Consider the following 22,952-nt stretch of genomic DNA (forward strand, 5'->3'; position numbering starts at 1 on the left):
AGTCCTACATGTAATAGTAACTCACCAGATAATGGAAGAGGACCAGGTGCACTGCCCTGAGCCTTCAGCAAGGGGAGCAGTTCGAACCATTACTTTGTAAAGCAGGCACTAGAGCGTAAGGCTATATATGTGACATAATAAATAATTTCACTTATATTTATTGCCTGGTTGAAGATTGCCTTCATTTGAGTGCCTGCTCTACAAATTTATGGTTTGATCTGCTGGGATTTGAGCCTCGAACCTCTGGGTTTCTGGCTCCTCTGGGTCAGGTGAGCAGCTAGCAAGTGTGCTCATTATATATCACCTGGCCTTTGTTATCTGGTCACAGCAACCTTACTGGTTGGATAGGGTCAAGCAATTAGGGCTAACCCTACCCTATATAAGACCGGTCCTCCTCACTTCCTGGGCCTGTGCATTGGCCTATGCACCTGAGCACTGTAGCAAATACCTGTCACTCTCCTTGTCATGTTCCTGTTTTGTTGTTTCCTGCTCTAGTCTGGCACCGTCTCTATCTTGTTCACAATCTTCTTGACTCTTTGTCCACTCCATCCCTATCCTGACAGACCCTGTTACCACTTTTCACCACTAATATTTCTAGATCTTTCAGCTGCTTTTGACACTGTGGATCATCTTCCCCTCTTCCAGTCCCTCCATTTGCTTGGCCTTTGTGACACAGCCTTGTCCTGATTTTCATCTTATTTTACAAATAATTCTTTCAATGTCTTCTACGAGGTGTATCATCTCCTCCCCTACCTCTCTCTCTCTCTCTTGGGGTTCCTCAAGGCTCCTCAAAACTCATATGGTTCCAATACCCCCTCTATGCTGACGATACTCAGATCTATCTCTATACTCCTGATCTCAAACCAGAGCTCCTAACTGGGGTCTCTTCTTGCTTGTCGGCTATTTCTGCTTGGATGTCCCAGATGGCCATCACTACCATGACTTAAACTTCTGTAAACAGTAATGCTTCTTTTTCCCCCCTGCAACACCCATAACAATCTAGAAGTCACACTTATTGACTCCATTATCACCCCATCTCACCAGGTCTGATGCCTTGGGGTTGTCCTTGATACTTCAATGAAAAATAGTAGGTCAGTTAAGATCTTAAACACCAGTAACTAGCACTAAGAACCTATGTCACTTCAATGGATATTATATGTTATGGATAACATAAGAACAAACTGATGGTTTTGCCATTTAGGGCAAAAACAAGAAATAATTGTCCTCCTTGAATATGAACAATATATATAAATATATATAAATATATATATATATATTATATATATATATATAAATAAATAAAAAAATATAATAAAATAATAAAGGCGCTTCTTGCCCCATCACTCCATCTTTTAAAAAAAAGGTGTTCACTTAGCTGAATATTTAAACATTGCAATACTCATTTGGAACCTGAGAGTGGTATGAGGCATTCAGTTAAGCCTTTAATCGTTTTTTTTCAGTATATCTAGATAGTTTTCCCTGGTAATAATAATAATAATAAAGCGCTTATTGTATTCCACCATAAATAAGGAAAAAGTTCTGGAAATTCTCGTCATAGACATCTGTACTGACACCCATTACTTCTTGCTTTAATAACTGGAATGTTTTAACTTCTCACTTCTGTAATTGTTATACTGGGCACTGGTCTGTTTCTTCTGAACAGTCATCTAAATGCTGATCTCACTCACATATCAACTACATTGGCAACAGTTAAATAAATTGAATCTGATTCATTTGGGGTATTTGTTATGGGTTGGTCACATCTCTTTATCTAAGTTATAAATCCAGTAAATAATGATGTAACTCTAGCTTGGCTAAAACAGACTATGTCCAGCTAGTGGAAGATAGAACATTGGTTACATTAGGCTCTAACACCCAGGATGGGTTTTCGCTAGGGTCTCATGCCTCATGTGGTCCGGGTCCCATAAAGCATAAATGGATCAGGAAGAAAACTATACCTGAATCCCTCTACAGTACTGAGGTCTCTTCACTTAGACAAGCAGAGCCTAGGGGAGAGCTACACCCTTTTATCTCTCCTAGATGGAGCACAAGCTGCTATTGCTAGCTAACACTTTATGTCTAACATTCCTATAAAGTGTTATAACATGTAATAACATAACATCCTGTATCTGACTAAAGCCTTAATCACAGGATCCCTGACTTCACCAGAGTTAGGGTCCCTCTAGGGCAGAACACGTGGACTTGTTGATCCCAGCTTCCCTGAAAGCAAATGCAGCTGGGTAATCAACTGAAGACCATAGAGGAATGACCACCCCTGGCCAAACCCTATATTAATTCATGGCAGAAAGTGGTCCTAGAGCTAAGGGTCAATGTTACTAATATGCTAATAAACATAACTAGATGTATGGGCATCTGCCTAGCAACTATGGATAAAGGAAGTGTAGAGATTTAAAGCCATGGTGTAAACCAAAATTGTTGGTTGGTTCCTCCCTGGAGGACCAAGAATAGGAGAGACTCATCTGAGAGACATCTAGCATTTCTCTTCTTTTTTGTAAGAAGAGCAACATCAGAAGACGTTTCTCCTCTTCTTCTGGAATTTTCTTTGGACTGTCAGCCCGTCAGCAGAAGTGACCAGCAGGCGGTGCTATGGTTTCAATTTCATTATATTAGCAGTGTAAAAATTGCTAATATTGTAAAATCTTGAATGGAAAATTGTAAACTTCAGAAGGTCTTAGAAGAGCAAATTCTCATTCATTTGTTTGGATGGTTTACATGATTGAAACAGTTAGACAATATTATGTTCACACACCCAACACAACATAATGCTTTGGGATCCTTTTCAGTGGAAGCCTTTCAGGGATAAATAGGTTGACTCCATTTACAGTTGTGATCCCTACATTAAGGAAAGTGATGCCTGGAGAATGCTAACCCTGGTATTTCTCAGTTGTGGTGCACATGGCTAGCTTGATTATATCACACCCCTGGATGTACAATGACAGGAGCTAGCCTGCTCCATGCTAAGCATCATTCATGGGCCCCTTCTCTAAAGAATGCTTACCATAGGGTCCAACCTCTTCTCGTGTGAGGACTACACCTCAATACCTTTGACAGATCCACCTCCAACTGTGGTAGAGTCCAGAAAAAAGACTGGACACAATTTCCCTTTTATACCCTAGGTCAGAGAGCTAATGCTGAGCTACCCTCTTGGGCCAAGGGGCATTACTTCCCTCCTAAGGGCATATATTATTGACTGGTGTGTTCCTGAGTAGTGGGTGAAAGTTAACCTGTGGGTGCCATAAAGGTGTATAGAAGAGAAATAGGTAGTCCTTAGTAATTCCATTCTCTCTATGAAGTGTTTTCAGACCTGCCCAGTTAAGAGAAATGCAAAAGCAGTCTTGTAAGTCTAATGTTCGAGACAAGGCAGGGCTGCTTTACTAAGAAGGATTCAGAAACAATCACAGCCAGCCTCATGGAGCCCCCATACCTCCTGGGCCCCCTGTAGTAACATGGTCTGCTTCCTATGTAGTTTTGCACCTGGCAAGTACACTCCCTCATCCAAGTAAAAAAAAGTGTGTATAATTGTTCCTGAACTCCCACTGCCCCCAAAAACAACATTACAGTACTGTGTTCAGTCCCAAATGAAACATTTTTATTATGCTGACAGTACCTGGCAAAAATATTACATAACTATTCTTCCAATTGTGTTTTGTGATATGTGCTTTTATATTTTTTTTTTCTATTTTTCATGCTAAAACTTGAGGAGCACATGAATATCTGAACTCTACAGTGCCAAAACCACCACATTTTTGAGTCCAAGTTCCGAAAGAAATGTTCTGCCCAACCGTGACATCTGACCCAAGGCAGGTGCTGAACATGCTAAAATGTGGCAAATTAGATCACCTTTTGGCAGAGAGCATTGGTCCTTTCCAACACGTAATGTTTGCGATTGTACTGAAGGAGATGTACTGATTCTTTTCTGTTTAAAAAGGGACACAGGAATGTAAATATCCCGTTATGTCATTCTGAATATTACTCCTCACATCAACTTCTTTCCATGGATAAGTAACTTGACATCAGGGACATGTTAAAAAAAATCCCTACTTACCATTATATTTTTTGCAGTTTCAGTGTTGTTCTTTTCCATAGCAACGTCTCCTCTTCACTCATTTACATAGCATAAATTGTACTGGCTGGCAATTGGATAAATGCCATGCAAATGACAAAGGGGCGGAGCATGCACAGGACTGGAACCGATCCATGTTCTTCCTGATACATTGTAAGAAGTAGTGGAGGCAGAGGTTGGTGACCCACTCCTCCATTGGGACAATGCTGGACCCAACATTGGGTAAGTGGCAACTTTATTAACAAACAAAGAAAACTCGCCTTTTTTGATATTAAATCCCTATTGTCTATATTTATTTTAGCAAGTTAACAAAAGTGAACATCCCCTTTACCCCAAGTGATTCCAGCAACTGTAGAGGGTTTTTTCAGCCACTGTGCCACACAGAGAATAATTTCAGGGCCCATGATCAATCCCCTGTGGTTCCCATTCATTAGAACACCTGGACTTTTGTATATTTCCAGTTGAAGCGAATAGGAACCACAGGGAAGGATCACAGACCATTTCAGTTGACTGAAAGACACCAGCTGAATTGTACCCTGTTTGACATAAGGCTGTGCAGGGCTTGATTTAGACAATAAATGTGTTTGGAACAACAGCACCACCTGCTGCTCATTTTGTCTGACTAGCTACACTCATCTGAAAATTAAGTATGCTTTAAAAATTCAGAACTAAACTTACTTTGGAATTGTGCTACCTTTCCCGTCCTGTAGACCCTCCGTATTAAACCTGTGTGGTTCACTGATACAACTCCTGTTTAAAGATGTGGCAGTATTTGTCTCAGCTGCTGAGAAATTAAATGAAATTAGTGAGCATAGAAGAGGCATTTGAAAGGTCTCTGATCAGTTCTAAACACAGCAACATCACAAGACTTTCCTTTTCTCTTAATTTTCAGCTGTCTGTAGCTGGCCAAAACGGCCAACAAGTGGACCTGCTGTTTCAAATGACATCTTAGTAGTTTAAAAACTTTGGGATTTGCCTGAATCCCTGAATCCTTCATGAAAGATTCGGCCTAATACCGAACCAAATCTGAATCCTAATTTGCATATGCATATACTTCATTGTTTTGTAAACAATTTTTTTACATTTGCAAATTACTATTTGGATTCGATTCGGCCAGGAACCAGGATTCTGCCGAATCCTGCTGAAAAAGGCCGATCCCGAACTGAATTCTGGATTCGGTGCATCCCTGTTAAAAACTGCATATATGTTGAAAATTTGAAAAAAATAATGTAAGTTGAAAAGAGCATTTTTCTTTTCTTTCCTGGATTACTTTCTGGCAACTCTACAGTTTTACCCTAAGTATTTTAATTCTGATGAATTATTCAGTTACAGTGGCATGGCTAAAACCTAATCCCGCTGCACCTCTTACACTATGCTGAAAACAAAATAGCTGCTCCAGTAACATGGCTTTTCAAAGGAGACATAAGCAATTACAAATTAAATGAAAATGCAAAGTTACATAAATCTGGAAGCATGAGAAATAATAATTAGGGAGGCAGAGGAGACGGCTACTGGCACATGCTACAGAGTAGGGCTTTAATTATTGTCTTTTCAATCATCATCATCCTCATCCGAATTCCTCACCTTGACACATTTATGGGCCACCCACTATGACACCCTGCCACTTGGAAAGGTAACAGGACACCTCTCCCTGGATTTCGCAGAAGAGCATTAGAAGGCTGTTTCATTTTAGATTGGGTAACGACATGATTTCCATACACGCTGAACAATTAAATAAACACATTTCTAAAACAAATTCAGAGAACCACATCACTGGAACCCAGACGGACGCATAGATTTTGTTTATACCGTTTCACACGCCCTGGCTGTAGGGCTTTAATTATGCTCTAAAGTAGCGATGGTTAAGCAGATACACGTATATTACATGAAATGACTTTGGAATGAAATTCAGAAAAGCGTAGGGGCCACTTGTATTACTTTTTGTGTATACTATGTGCATTAAAAGTAGATTTGTTTGGTGGCATCTCCATGGGCAAAGGAGAACAAAGATGTCTTCTGTACAGAAGGAATTATCGGTGACCCCTATTTCCTCAGGAGTCATACAAGTATGGGACCTGTTATCCAGAATGCTTGGGACTTGGATCTTTCCATAATTTGCATCTTCATACTTTAAGATGTAACTACAAAGGAAGCAGACCCTGCAGCTGCAGGGGTGGCCCAGGAGGTATAATTCAATAAACATTGGTTAAAGGGGTCAACCTCTAGACATGTTGGGGGCCTGAAAAATAATTTGCTGTGGGGCCTAGTAATATCTATTTACACCACTAATAGAAAATCATGTAAACGTTAAAGGGATACTGTCATGGGAAAAAATTTTTTTTCAAAATGAATCAGTTAATAGTGCTGCTCCAGCAGAATTCTGCACTGAAATCCATTTCTCAAAAGAGCAAACAGATTTTTTTATATTCAATTTTGAAATCTGACATGGGGCTAGACATTTTGTCAATTTCCCAGCTGCCCCCCAAGTCATGTGACTTGTGCTCTGATAAACTTCAATCACTCTTTACTGCTGTACTGCAAGTTGGAGTGATATAACCCCCTCCCTTCCCCCCCCCCCAGCAGTCAAACAAAAGAACAATGGGAAGGTAACCAGATAGCAGCTCCCTAACACAAAATAACAGCTGCCTGGTAGATCTAAGAACAACACTCAATAGTAAAAACCCATGTCCCACTGAGACACATTCAGTTACATTGAGAAGGAAAAACAGCAGCCTGCCAGAAAGCAATTCTCTCCTAAAGTGCAGGCACAAGTCACATGACCAGGGGCAGCTGGGTAATTGACAAAATGTCTAGCCCCATGTCAGATTTCAAAATTGAATATAAAAAAATCTGTTTGCTCTTTTGAGAAATGTATTTCAGTGCAGAATTCTGCTGGAGCAGCACTATTAACTGATTCATTTTGAAAAAAATTAATTATTTTATTAAAATGGAGTCTATGGGGCAAATTTACTAAAGGGCGAAGTGACTAAGGCTGGCGAAAATTCGTCGTAACTTTGCTAGCGAAGGAGATAGACTCTAGCGGTACTTCGCTCCCTAACACCAGGCGAATTTGTGCTCTGGCGAAGGGACGTAACTACACAAATTCACTAAGATGCAGATTTTACTGAACGTTACCTCTTGCAGCAGACTTGCCTTCTTCACCTCAGGCGAAGTGCAATAGAGTAGATAGGAGTTCCTAAAAAAATAGTTGAAACTTTTCTAAGTCCCAAAAAACGTTGGAGTCTTTTCTTTTTTTTCAGGGTGATAGGCTGAAAAAGATCGTAAATTTTCTTTGGGGTACCCGGCTTCCCCCCTATATTTCCCTACATATGGCACATAAACTATACAGTGGGCTCATGTGTAGGGCAATATAACAACTTTTATTTTATTTTATTAAGGTTTCACAGGCTTGTGTAATGTAATGTATTTGCTGCAACATATACGTCCATTCACTTTAACTTCCCGCCATATGCAAATCAGGCAACGCTAGCGCAACTTCGCCAGCATTTGGCACCCTGGACGCAACTTCGGATTTTAGTGAATTAGCGTTGTCCTGGTGAATCTATGCCTGGGGAAGTGTTGCTCTGTGAGCGAAGCTGTCGCTGGCGAATTAGTGAATTTGGCCCTATGGGAGACGGCCTTCTAGTATTTTGGAGCTTTCTGGATAACGGACCTCATACCTGTATGGCACCATCGGGGGTAAGGCTTTTCCATTTTTAGGACTTGTGGATGTCTTCTGTTACAGGAGGACTTGCACTGCATTTATTGAATAGCGAGAGGGCTTTTTAATTCTTTTTACCCCACCTCATGCTAATCTCTCTTTTTGCTGCTCTCCAGATCCTCCATTTTACAGGCCATTTCCCAAAAACGTCATCAGCAGGATTGACACAGGCTGTCTGCATATTTTATGGCTCCTTATTTTGGACTGTATCTGCTCTAGGGAACCAATGGTCTGTGATGCCAAATGGAAATAATTTATTATCTCCCACAAGTTAAAAAACGCCTCATTTTTGGTTTTAAGGGTATGCTATAGCATGAGGCATGGGCAAACCTTGCTTTTGATAGCTACTCCACGCTTGGTTTTTGTCAGGTAATTAATTTGATTTCCAGTGCACGGATAATCCCGCTGCATATTGGGCTTCTGCTAACAAAACAGTCACAACAAAGGGTGAAGGGAGAGGGTTGTATACCGGTAAAATAATATACCTTGCAAGGACCCAACATAGAGTAGCTTCAACCTCCTTGTGTGTCCTGTTTATGTAAAAAAACATACATTTTTCATGATTAAAACAATAGGGGAAAAAACGTATATTCATCACAAACCCTATTTATTGCGCTTATGTTGAACAAGGGGGAATAGTGACCCTTTAAGACTCCATGGCAGTAACAAGGCTCCCAGGCTAAATGAATAAGGTTTAAAAGCCTGAATGTGACAAAATGTTTTGCATCCATTGTCACTCCGTCCAAGTCGGAGCATCTGGCTTTGATTAACTCTGCTCTTTATTGTGCCTGATGCTGTACAGAAGCGGAAAGCTTACATTCCAGTACAGACTGACATTACCTTACAAAGAACGTTTAGGTAAGAAAGACACAACCACCCTAAAAGCCACATTTATATACAAACGTTTAGTATTCCAGTAACAGTTGTAGCCACTCCAGTTCCTCCCTAACTGGTCTCCATAGCAGAGGAAAAGCCCACAATACACACACTCTGATCACCCACTTATGGGGCTGCATCTGGCCTGCAACTTGTGCTTGGGGCAGGCAGCTGAGACCACCATGATTTAATTGCTCGAGGGGTAGCAGTCTATTGCCTCTGCAGCAATGCCATTTTCCAATGGGTTTTCTCCATCCCTGCATGCTCCATCTAGTGGGAAACTACGGACAAAGTATTCATTGGTTCTTTACTGGTCATGCATTTCCTACAGCACCAGTTTATCACTAACACTTAGTATTAAAGGGCATCTAAACCACAAAAGTAAATCGATGTAAACTTACTCAGAGTGCTTATGAGGGCACTTTTGCAATATATACTAATAGTCTATTTATAGTGGTTTGTGAGATATTTGCAGTTTTACACTGCTAATACTAGACATTTGGCTCACCAGTTTATCACTAACAATTAGTATTAAAGGGCATCTAAACCACAAAAGTAAATCGATGTAAGCTTCCTCAAAGAGTGTTTATCAGAGCACTTTTGCAATTCATACTAATAGTTTATTTATAGTGGTTTGTGAGATATTTGCAGTTTTAGACTGCTAATACTAGACATTTGGCTCAGTAGCTCGCTCTGAAAATCAGTAGTTCTCTCTGAGAGTATTATTGACCCTGACTATGTGCCAGCTGCATAGTAAGTTTACCCCGGAGTCACTGGCACTTTGCCTCCGAGAATTGAGCCTGGTATTCATTATGCAGACTCCAAGGAACCCGGGAAGAGTTTAAAACTTATTTTTATTGCATCATATAAAACAGCATTTCGGGACAGTGCAGTATCACATTTTCAAGTCTCGTACAATCCAACTATAACTCCCACCTCCCTTAACAACCAAAACCCTTCCCCCACATGATCAGCCTCAAACTAAATCAACCCTTTATTATTGTAGCAAAATCAACATTCATCTAAAAAGCTACATTATAAAGTGTTCATTTAGTAGGAGGCTGGTAAAGTGGGGGAAGGGTTTGGTTTTGGCTTTTTAAGGAGAGTGGGAGTTGTAGTTGTACAGTATGTGGCTTGAAAAAGGTATACTCTGTTTTTCTGAAACGTCAACTTAAATGGTGCAATAAAAAGAAGTTTATAAACCATTCCTGCATAAAGAAGATTATGGTCGGGTCTTGGCAAGTCCCATCCAACTGAGCACCGTATGAGATTTGATTGCTGAGTGCTGTACAGCATTATAACAAAAGCCTGGTATTAGCAGTCTAAAACTGCAAATATCTCGCAAACCAATGAAAATGGAAAACTGGTGTGAATTGCAAAAGTGTTCAGAGTAAGTTTATATTTGAGTGGGGGTTAGATCACCTTTAATACATTTCTAATTTGCCAGTCATTCAGATTGCTCAGTATAATGTTCCTCTAGAATGATTATTTATTAATCCTAAGGGACAACTTCAGTAGAAGCAAGCTGTGTCAGGGTCGTAACTATAGAGGCAGTAGAGCCTGTAGCTGCAGGGTGGCCCAGTGAGGCCCTAAATTAATGATAGAACAGGCTAACATATCAATATCTTGGTGCCCTAAATTTAATTTGCTGTGGGGTCCAATAAAATTTAGTTACAATAAGGAACTGAGCTTTTGCCCCTTGTCAGCCCATAGGTACTCCCTGATAGTCCAGTTATGAGGGGCCACTCGGAAGTTGCCACTAGAGTATATGATTGTGCTGTTAGCTAGTGATGGGCAAATTTGTCCTGTTTCACCGAAAAATGTGCGAATTTCCCACGAAGTTCACAGTAACGGAACTAGGTGGGGACGGGCACCTCGTCCGTGCGAATTTACTTTGCAGCTGCAACTGACTCCAGCCGGCTGTAGCACTCGCGATCTGCCTGGGGGGGCCCTCAGGGGGTGCGAGCCCTGGCCCAGTTGCACCCCCTGCTCCCCCGGTAGTTACGCCACTGGAATTTCACGAAACAGTGAAAAATTTCGAAAATCGAGTTTTGCCGCCAGTATCAATTGTGACACTCGTATCAATTTTGGCACTGGCATTAAAGTCCATGAGCGTCCAAATATTGTTGATGCGTGACACGAGCAACTTTTCCGCCGCTCGTCTAAAAAACTTTGACGACAGCGATTTTTTGCCGGCAATTATTCCTTGCAGTTTCGTGAATTTAATCGCCGGCTTAATGTGGGAATACGACCCGAATTTGCGCCTGGTGAATTTATTCGCCCATCACTACTGCTAGCTTTATTATAGTGTAAACAGCACTGCAACATGTTATTATGCTCATGCAGATGAGGTAGGGGTCTCCAAATTAGCTGAATTATAACTCACCACATTTGGGAAGTAGCCCAGGAAGTACCGCCCTGAGCCCTCAGCATAGGGAGCGGACAACCGAAAATTCTTGAAAGCAAGTTTTCAAGGTGAAGTAAAATTTATTGTATCCATCACCTTACGCGTTTCATGTGAACAAACACTCTATGAAAGGCTCTATGATTAAGTGTTTGTTAACACGAAACGCGTAAGGCGATGGATACAATAAATTATTCTTCACCTTGAAAACCGTTGCTTGGTGGATAGAGTGCCTGCTTTCAAGAATTTTCAGTTTGAAGAATTTTCAGTTGGGGTAAAATAGAGTGCCTGATTTCAAGAATTTTCATTTGCACAATTAGCCCAGTGCCCAAAGCGGCGATTGAGCTTAGACTTTTATATTTTAATCTCATGAATATTAAAAATGATTTGTCCCCCCCCCATTCATTTAAATGGCATAGGAAAAGGCTGACTTCTCCTTCGATGGAGACTGTGCAAGGCTAAATCCCTTAATTCAGTTTGTTTGTTTGAGAAAGCCCCTTCTGGATTGCTGTACATTTCTGAGAAATGGGTTAAAGGGGCCGCCTTGATCTTTTTGAGAATTCTTTATGGAATATGCATTTCTTTACGGAACAAGACACAAACCACAGCTTTCCCTTAAGAAAGAAGGCTTTATGCTATTTGATCTAAGCCCGCGCCGTGCATTTGAAGGGATTGAACCCAGAGCCAAGCTGGCATTCCTTGCTCTGTGTTTAGTGGAAGAGACATTGCTGGGTTTGTACAGCGCTGGTTTTTCAGCTCCCCTTTAGCTTCCTGCTGTACTGGGCCGAGCAGAATGAAGCTTCTGTGGGGCGGTTTGTTTGATTAAGGACTATGTGGCTCCGGCGGGGCCAGAGACTAAACGCAATCTGTTAAGAAATGAAAAAAACATTTTGACAAGAAACAGGAAATCGACTTCAAAAAACATCCCACTTTCTAAGCAGCTTTAAGTGCATTAGCAAATAGAGGCTCTGGGCACTTGAAAGGGATATTTAGGTTGAACGGAACTGTAACAAAACACACCGACAATGTCTCGTAACAGGGAAGTCGCTTTCATTGACCAGGAGTAGAGGGATGTTCCCATGGGAATATTGATCTTTATTACTGACTCCGCTAGCTGTATTTTAACACTCCAGCAAACAAACCCTCTTAATTAAAACATTTCTCTATTTTTTAAAAAAAATACAATTATTACACTCCAACGAGAGGTAATATTTAAGAAAAGTTCAAAAGAAATTTGGCCTAAATTTAATTTAAGTTTGTTCACTAAATTTCATACCTCCCAACTGTCCCTTTTTCAGAGGGACAGTCCCTCTTTTGACAGCTCAACCCGCAGTCCCTCATTTGTACTGGAAAGTCCCTCTTTTCTCTGCACTGAACAGCCAGAAAAAGAAACAAAGTTTCTCACTTAATTGGCTTTTAGCAGAGAGCCCAGGACAGCTAACAGGTGCAAATAAGATACTTTGTAACAATTTTGAGACACAAAAACACAGTTTAGATAAGGAGAAATATTTTCAAACTTTCATAACCTGCCAAATTTTGTAAAACAAACATGGTAATTAGGGGGTGTGGCCACAAAGGGGTGTGGAAAAAAATTGCTGCGCTACATGCGGAAAAATTTTTTTTGTCAGTCTTTTTACTTCCAAAATGTTGGGAGGTATGCACTAAATGAGAATCCTTATAATCGTGGTTCACCTTTAAGTTAATGTTTAGTCATTTTTAGTATTTTTAGTATGTCATGTCATGGCCACTTCTAAGCAACTTTTTAATTGGTCTTCATTATTCATTTTTTATAGTTTTTTTCTAATGATTTACATTCTTCTTCTGCCTCCTTTCAGCTTTCAAAAGAGGGGGTCGCTGACCCCATCTAAAAACAAATGTTCCATAAAGCTACAAATGTATTTTTATTGCTATTTTTTATTACACATCTTTCTATTCAGGCCTCTCCTATTCATATTCCAGTCTCTTATTCAAATCAATGCATGGTTGCTAGGGGCTTTTGGACCCTAGCAACCAGATTGCTAAAATTGCAAACTGGAGATCTGTTGAATAAAAAGCTAAATAACCCAAAAACAACAAATAATGAAAAATGAAAACCAACTGCAAATTGTCTCAGATTATCACTCTCTACGTCATACTGAAAGTTAGCAACTTTTCAATTGGTCTTCATTATTCATTTTTACAGTTTTTTTTTTAATGATTTGCATTCTTCTTCTGACTTCCAGCTTTCAAAAGAGGGGGTCGCTGACCCCATCTAAAAACAAATGTTCAGTAAAGCTACCAATGTATTTTTATTGCTATTTTTTATTACACATCTTTCTATTCAGATCCTTTCCTATTCATATTCCAGTCTCTTATTCATTATTCATTATTGCTAGGGGAATTTGCTAAAATTGCAAACTGGAGAGCTGCTGAATAAAAAGCTAAATAACCCAAAAACCTCATATAATAAAAAATGAAAACCAACTGCAAATCTCAGATTATCACTCTCTACGTCATACTGAAAGTTAACTCAAAGGGGAAAACCCCCTTTAAAACACTCAAGCTATTCTAAGCACTTCAGCTATGTACCTTCTTTATTTTTCTTCTCTAGTTTTCAGTACATTAGAAGTTTTTAAACTGCCAATATAAAAAATTTGATATAGTCGGCTAAAAAAATGAATTTCATGGGAACATCTTGCAGTGTTGATCTGCTTATAAAATGAAGTTAGGGAACAAAGAAGAGATGTCTGACAATTCTGTGGTCAGGTCTAACAGAGCAACATCTCCGAAATTAATTTATAGCTGGCTATAGGCCAGTTGGCTAAAATTAACAGCAGGTGGCGCTGTTCAAATTCATTTTATTAGCCTTTTATAAACTCTGGAACTCTGGAAAGCCCTGAAAGCCCTGTGTTTAGAGGGTTTACATTTACAAGCTATTCTAAAAGAGCCCCATATTAGTACATTTACTAAGGGTCGAATATCGAGGGTTAATTAACCCTCGAATTCGACCCTCAAACTAAAATCCTTCGAATGTGAATTTCCAGTTGCTAGACCTGGTGCAAGTTTTATTACAGTTGGCTATAACCCATGGCGTTTTAATTCTGCGAATGCCAGAAGCCTTATACACTGGCAGAAGTATGTAGGGTGGTGGTACCCTAGTGGTTACAACACCCAGTAGGTTTGGGAAGTGGTTTATCATGTTATACAAGTCCTGCTTTTATAAGCATTTAAGCATATTGTCAGTTAAGACTAGGTTCATTTATGTTCATAAAAAAAGAATGCAGAGCCTGGCACCTGGTGTATAAGCAAGAGGTGTCACCCTTTCATTTAACAGCCTTCATAGAACTTCAGATTTCAGTACAGGTATTGGGCCTGTTATCCAGAATGCTCAGGACCTGGGGCTTTTCAGATAACCGATCTTTCTGTAATTTGGATCTTTAGACCTTGAGTCTACTAGAAAATCATTTCAACATTAAATAAACTAGCCTGGTATTGCTTTCAAAATAAGGATTAATTATATACAAGCTACTTTCATGATTACAAAGAAAAAAGGGAAGAATTTTAAAAAATTTGGATTATTTGGAAAAAAATGAATGTATGGAGACAGCCATCCTGTAATTCAGAGCTTTCTGGATAACGTGTTTCCGGATAACAGATCCCATACCTGTACTTTGAACAAGACTAATATACTAATATGCAAGACTAATATTTAGTCTTGCATATCGTGCAATCAGATGTTTGCTTTCAAACATAAGACCAATCATGCTAGCTACTGGTTTCTGTGGGTTACTAGACATTATTTTATGACCTTAAAGTGTAAATATTAATCCAATTCCTCATTCCATGGCACAGGTTTGTTTTTTCACAGTGCGTTGCTGTGCGATCTCGACTAGCAGCAGTATCTCACTGTACCAGCAGGGGTCTCTATTACATTTCCACTAGAAAATACTGTTACTATATAAGAAGCATCTTTAACCTGCAGGATATTTCTTACCTTTAGTTGTAGCAAACTATAACTTATTATTTCATCATGACTCCTGCTCTCCGTTCCATAAAATATATGCGACCGTCATCTTTATCAAAGCAAAACTGTATGCAAGGGTCTCTGTACTACAGTCCCAGACACAAGGACAGGTACCAAAGAGGGGGGTGGATATTCTATAAGCTCCTATAATAAATGGGAATGTTTGTTATTGTGTTGTCTACCTGAATTCTCCTTATTTGGAAAACCGGCCAGGAAGTTTTGAGCCAGGCAGCCCTTCACAATACCGGGCTGTCCAGGTCAAAACCGGACAGGTGTCAACCCTATTCATATTCCAGTCTCTTATTCAAATCAATGAATGGTTGCTAAGGTAATTTGGACCCTGTTGAAAAACCACAAATATTAAAAAATGCAAACCAATTGCAAATTCTCAGAATATCACTCTCTACATCATACTAAAAGTTCAACGAATGGAACTAAACCCTAAAAATGAATATGGCTAAAAATGCCTTATTTTATATACTGCAAAAGCCTAAAGTTTCAGCTTGTCACTAATTATCCAGCAGAAAATGAGGTTGGCCTGTAATATAAGCTGATGCTACAGGGCTGATTATTAAATTCTGATGCTAATTGCACTGGTTTCTGTGCTGACATGTAGTAATTATCTGTATTAATTACTAATCAGCCTTATATTGTGACATTTCTATTCTATGTGTACTGTATATTGTGAGTGGGTCCCTAAGCTCAGTAAGTGACAGCAGCACAGAGCATGTGCAGTGAATCAGCAGAAAAGAAGATGGGGAGCTACTGGGGCATCTTTGGAGACACAGATCTTTACTGCTAAAGGGCTGTGGTTGCCTTGGGCTGGTACAGAAGCCCAAAACATAATGTACAACATTTCTACCTTACTTATTTAGTTCAGCTTTAGCTCTCCTTTAAAAGCACTTGCGTCCATAGACACTCCTTTCACTTCCCTATAGTTGCACTTAGTATTTGTTTTGCCTTCTTTTCTGAATCTAGTGCAGCCATTGGGACACTGGAACTAGAGCTTCTGCCACTAAAGCCAGAAGTAGGGGTAGGCAGGGTAGGTACGTTCATAGGGAGCACTAAAGGGGGTGCAATGTAAGTTACAGTCGGAGGTTGTGGCAAAGATAACTGCAGTGGGAGTGGGTTTGCTGATACGAGCAGGCTGGGGGCAAGCTGGCAGGGCACCAGGCCAAGAAGTAATACCTTGGGCAGTAATAGTACTTGACCCAGCTCTAACCAACTCCTCAAGCTGCTGGTTATTTCAAGGCTGCCTCTGCTGGCTTCATAAATAGGCCAAAAAAGTTTGGTGACTGCAGCAAATGCCCTCCTGGGATCTACCACAATGATGCTGGAGTTCTGGAAGAAGATAAGCTGCATTATGGATAAAAAAAACATGATGACTTGGCTCTTTAAACCAATCCCTTCAGTGCTAATGTCATACACTCACCCTATTTGTCCCTGCCTAAAACTCGTATGGTATCGCCCTGCTATCGCAAATAACACAGGGTACGAAAATAAAGAAAACTCAAGAATCCATTTGTTTTTATAATTTAACGTTGTGATTAAAAAGTCAGCGCCGGTCTGAGTCAAAACATCACTCCATTTGCGATAGAGATCTTTTTTGGCCCTATAAATTGTTCTAAGGATTTGTGGCAATCTGGATTTTATCTGAGGAATACCACATGCTGCTGCACGTTGCCAACAGAAACAATACGCCGTCGATTTCAGCTTTGTTCTGCGCAGATCTATTTGTCTTAGAGTTTTTTTCCTGGTCGAGTGGGGTATCGGCTTTCCAGATATAATAAATGCTATAGGAGAGAACCATCTGATAAGGCTAAGGTATAACCCTGTTTGGTTATTATATGCTGTGATTAAAGAGATATTGACTCTGTCCTATGAAAATCCATAGGAATGTGTCAGTATTACTAAAGCAGCACATAAATATTTCTGGCAAAAAGCCCCCCATAGCCTCCCCTACCCAGAGATATTTACCTGAGCTGACACTATGACATGGCTAAAGGCTCCCACGGTCAGAATGGGAAAAAACCCAGTGGGCCCTGCAAACACAGGCTTGATCCCCACTGGGAACTGTGAGTGCTCCCCTAGCTAAAAGATACGTGGAGAGGTTGGGTGAATGTGGATATAACTGGGGTGAGGGTGTGATGGTGGGGTAGTGACCATTAGTTGGGGGCCCCTGAGGTGGCAGCCCTGGTGGGCCTGGACCAGAGGTGGCTATCTCAATCCCCCCTTCCCCCGTCATTCATGTACTCACTCGCGGTAGTGTAGTTCGCTCGTGCATGTGTTTAATAAAGAATGTAGCAGCATAGTTTCTGCATCAGTGTATCTGTTCCTACATCTACTCTGGTTCGCTCGTGCATGATCGGTAGCGTCGTCCGCAGATCAAGGGTTGTACAAGCCAAGTGCTAAGTGTGTCCAGTCTAGGGGTAGGTAGAAGAGGTACCTACCCAGCACCCCCCAATCGTTGTGCCCTAGGTAGCTGCCTCTTCTGCCTACCTCTAGTTCTGACCACGACCCGGACACCCCAGTCCGACACTGAAGGCTCCCTTGGAGTCGCAACGCAATCCTTCAAAAGACATCTTTTGATACTCTACTACAGTGATCCCCAACCAGTGGCTCATGATCAACATGTTGCTCACCAACCCCATTGATGTTGCTCCCAGTGACCTCAAAGCAGGTCTTTATTGTTGAATTCCAGGCTTGGTGGCAAGTTTGTGTTGAATAAAGGTGTACTGCCAAACAGAGTCACCTGTCAGTCCACATAGGGGCTACCAAATAATCAATCACAGCCCTTATTTGGCATCACCCATGAACATTTTTTATGCATGCATTGCTCTCCAACTCTTTTTCCACCTGAATATGGCTCACAGGTTAAAAAGGCTGACCCAGCTCTACTATGTTACTATAAATGCCCTTGAAGACTTAAGCTGGCCATTCAAAGTCCAACTCTGCCCTAAAGACCAAGCCAGTAACTTATCAGCCCTTTAGTGCCCTTGGGGGGTCTTCTATAGGCCCAGTGCAAGCATACAGAAGTGCAATGAGCGGGTTAGACACAAGTACTATTAAGGAAGAGTTGCTTCCATTTGAGTTGCAGTTGTAAAAGAGCATTTTGATGTTACACAAGGTCCATATGAACTTTTACTGTATATGATGGTTTCTACATAAAACCAGTTTAGAAACCGCTCAGATGCTCACAGTGTTATAACTGCAATTCACCTTTTATTGGTGCAACTCACGAAAGGTTTCAGAAACAGCTCCCTTCCTGGTCACCAATAAAAGGTGAATTGCAGTTATAACAGTGCGGACCTCTTTCTATATTGGGACTATGGGGTTTATGGATGGTGAGTGCAGAGACACAGCGGATAATTAACTTCACTCCAGCATCGAGCTGTTTATTGAATATGGTTCTGCTGGCGCTGCCTTGTTCTCATTTACTCCAGTGGACTTAAACTTTAACGTTTTATCAAACTTTACAGCATAACATGGACATCCTATTATATATTTTATCATATATGGAATTTATGCCAAAGGGGATCCTGCTGTGGATGGAAATTCAAGGTTAATTCATGTTTATTATGTGCACAGCACTAGGGGAGAGGTTGATCAATATTCAAGATCTCCATTTTGCCAAAATGTGATATAAGCCTCAAACTCGTTTATTCGAGATTTATTAAATGAAAAAAAAAAAATGTGAGCAAAAATTCTGCCTCCTACAATTTGTTGAGATTCTGCAGAAGTGATTGGCATTCAAGATCTTTGTTTGTTTAGTGTTTAATAAGGAGGAAAGTGACACTTTTCCACAAAATATATCATCCTACCTTTAATAAGCCCTCAGCTTGCCATCCTGTCATCCTCCACGCCCTCCTGCCAACCCCATGTTATGGACCTGTGTCAGAGCCCAGCAGCTCAGCTCCTTTCCATTATGTCCCGACAGTTGTTGCATTGAGAGCGGGACAAACTCCCAATAGGCTGAAGAGAACATAGTAACATAGTAATTTAGGTTGGAAAAAAGACACATGTCCATTAAGTATAACCCTTTAAGTCTTTATATAACCTAATTGCTAGTTGATCCAGAGGAAGGCAAAAACCCCATCTGAAGCCTCTTCAATTTGCCCCAGGGGGAAAAAATTCCTTCCTGACTCCAAGATGCCAGCCAATCAGACCAGTCCCTAATCAACTTGTACTATGAGCTATACAACATGGAGCTGGTCACTGCTCCTGTATAAACTATAACAAACAAGGGAAAGTTGTGCTCACCACTAATTTTCAAAACCATTAGGTGGGGGTGCAATGAGGGTGTGACTACAAAATACATATAGACAAATGCAAGAGGTCCTCTGCACTCAACCCATTATCAATATATTTAGGACTGGCCAGATATGGGTTGACTTTGATGTAGTTGGCCATCTTAAATATATTGCAATATATGGACAAACAATCCCTGTTTTGTTTAAAGGGTAAGGCATTTTTTAGTAGCTGTATGCACAAAATGTCACTGTCTTAAATATATTGATAATGGGTTGAGTGCAGAGGACTCTTGTATTTGTCTATATGTATTTTGTGGTCATAGCCTCATTGCACCCCCTATAATTGGCATTCAGCCGCAGAGGGCATTTATTCGGAGGCTGATTTACCAAAACGGGTGTTAATTGTTCTTTCTTAATTGTTTGTGGATACACTGTTAGACCAACAGGAGCTCTTTGAAGCACAGCATTTTGATTTGGGCAGTGCTCCGGAATACCTGCAACTGCTCCTAATACAGGTATGGGATACATTATTCGGAAACCCGTTATCCACAACGCTCCAAATTACAGAAAGGCCTCATAGACGCCATTTTATCCAAACAATCCAAATTTGGAAAATGATTCCCTTTTCTCTGTAATAATAAAACAGTAGCTTGTATTTGATCCCAACTAAGATATAATTAATCCTTATTGGAAGAAAAACCAGCCTATTGGGTTTATTTAATGTTTATATGATTTTCTAGTAAGGTATGAAGATCCAAACTATGAAAAGATACGTTATCAGGAATACCCCGAGCATTCTGGATAATAGGTCCAATAACTGTATCGTAGAAAGCCATACCTAATACACAATAAGTGGTTTTGCAGCTGTAGTAAACAAAAAGGAGACACTTTCTGATTTATTTTGTAATATCTGTGATTCTTTTGATCAATGGCCCTATGGCTGGGGTCTTTTCATAGATGTATATATGTAACAGATTTTATTAGGGCTCAAAAAAAAAAACGATCCATGGTAATTTGGACATTACCAAACATGAAACATAAAAGACACATTTTATGGATACGTTTTGAAACAGAAAACCAGCTTAAAGGGGTTGTTCACCTTTAACTTATGAACTTTTAGTATGATGTAGAGAGTGATATTCTGGGACAATTTGCCATTGTTTTTCATTTTATTTTCAAGAAAAGAAAGTCCTCCAAAGCAGTTATGAAATATAATATTATATACAACTGAAATATTAGCAGCTGAAAGCTACTAAAAAATAAAACTAAATGGAAAATTTAAATAAAAATGGGAATTATGGTATATGCCTTTTAAAGAAGACAAAACATAATTAGTGGTTAAGATTATATATAAATACGCATCAGTAAATGCTTGTTATTGCAACCCAAGAATTTGGAGAGATATTAAACGCTTGTGTAACATATGGGAGATGTGTTTGTATCTTTATCTATATAATCCTGTGGGAAAAGCAAAAGAATGCTGTCCTTCTGCCATGTGTTTTGTTATCACTTCAAAAATCTTTTGTTTGAGAACATGAATATACTGCGATTAAATCCCTTGCTTTTCATTTGGGAATCCAACTTTTTCTATCACCTTATATTTTATATGTCTGAGAATTTAAAACATGTACATCTATGTAGCAAGTTTTCAGAGATAATGGCCTTTATTTACAAATAGGGAGCACAGCGATGGGCATGAAAATGCACCTACTTTTGAAAATGCAAATACAGAAAGTGCCAGTACCTAGTGCCAGTTCCCCTGTTGCACCAGTAACTATGATTGAGGCACAAGGCTCCTATTCCACTCAGTTTTTTGCACCTATTGCACACAATTTAAGGGTAGTTTATTGAACATTTTGCAACTTGTGCAGTTAAGATGGTAAAAATACACCCATGAGCTCATTTGAAGCTGTGACTGCAGTTATGAGCAAACAGATTTTTTTATATTGAAATCTGACATGGGGCTAGACATGTTGCTAGTTTCCCAGGTGCCCTCAGCCATGTAATCAAATTCTATCACTCTTTACTGCTGCACGTTTCCCTCCCTTTCCCCACCAGCCAGTGCCGGGCCAACGCGGGCAGGCGCCCTAGGCAGCCTGGCTCAGCAAATCGACCAATACACGAGTGCGCATGCGCACTTTCGTTTCTCACGCATGTGCACTAGTATTTTTTCGCGCATGCGCACTTGTGTTTTGGGCGCTTTGCAAAACAAACATGCACGTCGGCCAGAGCAGGGACCGGACTAGGAGATAGCAGAGGCAGAGAAGGTGCGTGCCTGGCGCCCCTCCAGCTTTGCGCCCTAGGCACGTGCCTACTCTGCCTACCCCTAGTTCCGGCCCTGCCACCAGCAGCACATCAGCAGAGCAATGGAACGTTAACCAGATAACAGCTCCCTGGCACCTGCATTGCTAAAAAATGCTCACATGCCCCACCTAGTAGTAGATATGAGAACAGCAATAGTAAAAATCCAAGTCCCACCACAACTTCTCCAGTTACATTGAGTCAGAGAAAAAATAGCTTAACTGAAAGCAGTTCCATTGGGAAATTCTGGCTCCTTCTAAAAGCACATGACCAGACAAAATGACCTGAAATGGCTGCCTACACACAATATTAATTAAAAAAAAAAACATTTATTGGTTCAAGAATACACTTTTTTAATTGGTAAAATGAATTACTTCCAATGTCTACAGTCTAATTTAGTAATAAAAACTATACCATAAAATCATGACCCAATCCTCACTATCTTGCAACCCACTAGTTGAGTAAAAAAATAAAATTTTTCTGGCTGAATATCTGTTACCAGAAACGTAGGAAGAAAACCCTACTGCGATAAACTCTCTGGAGAGTAATTTCCCTGCGGGGAGACCAGAATGTAAACAGAGATATAATATAATGGAATCCATATCTCGGTGGGAAATGTACTGTAAATATAATTAATGCTTACAGAAATTCATGTCTCCTTATCCCTTCCAGGGTAGCATATTGGTATCAGTTTGTAGGTTAAAGTCCAGGCAAATGAACTGTACACTCATTTAGGAATGCTCTATAGGAGACAAGGATTAGAACAAATCTTAGCTGTAGGAAATGATTGTGAACATTGTTCTGTAACAAAGGGGGTTTCTGCAGGAATTTAGCAAGACTGTCAGGACTCTTGGGGATTCAAACCCTGGCCTTCATGGTTTTCAGGATGTGTCATATCCTGCTGAGTCACTGGAGGTGTTTGGAGGTTGCTGCTTGTAACTATCCATATAGACTCCTGCTTCCTTTAGTTACTCTGTCTCCACCCTCACTCTCATTAAGGTCAGGTGTCTATACTATAATCTGATCATTGTGGGTCTATTTAAGCCATTCCCCTTCTGCCTCCTAGTGATGGATCATTAAGTTCATGTTGGTGATCTTGCCCATTGGTCCTGTTCCACCCTTGCTTCTGAACCCTTGCTTACGATTATTGACCTCTGGATTTGACTTGGCCTGTTTCCTGGACATTCTCTGCGATTGTACTCCACCTATCTCGGACCTTGACCCATCCCCGATTACGAGAGAACTCTGCCTGCATCATAACTCTTGCCTACTTACTGACTTGCTCCTGTTCACCTTCCTAACTACAGGTTGTA

This window comes from Xenopus laevis, chromosome 6L, assembly GCF_017654675.1.
Source record: "Xenopus laevis strain J_2021 chromosome 6L, Xenopus_laevis_v10.1, whole genome shotgun sequence".
In the NCBI taxonomy this organism is placed as follows: domain Eukaryota; kingdom Metazoa; phylum Chordata; class Amphibia; order Anura; family Pipidae; genus Xenopus; species Xenopus laevis.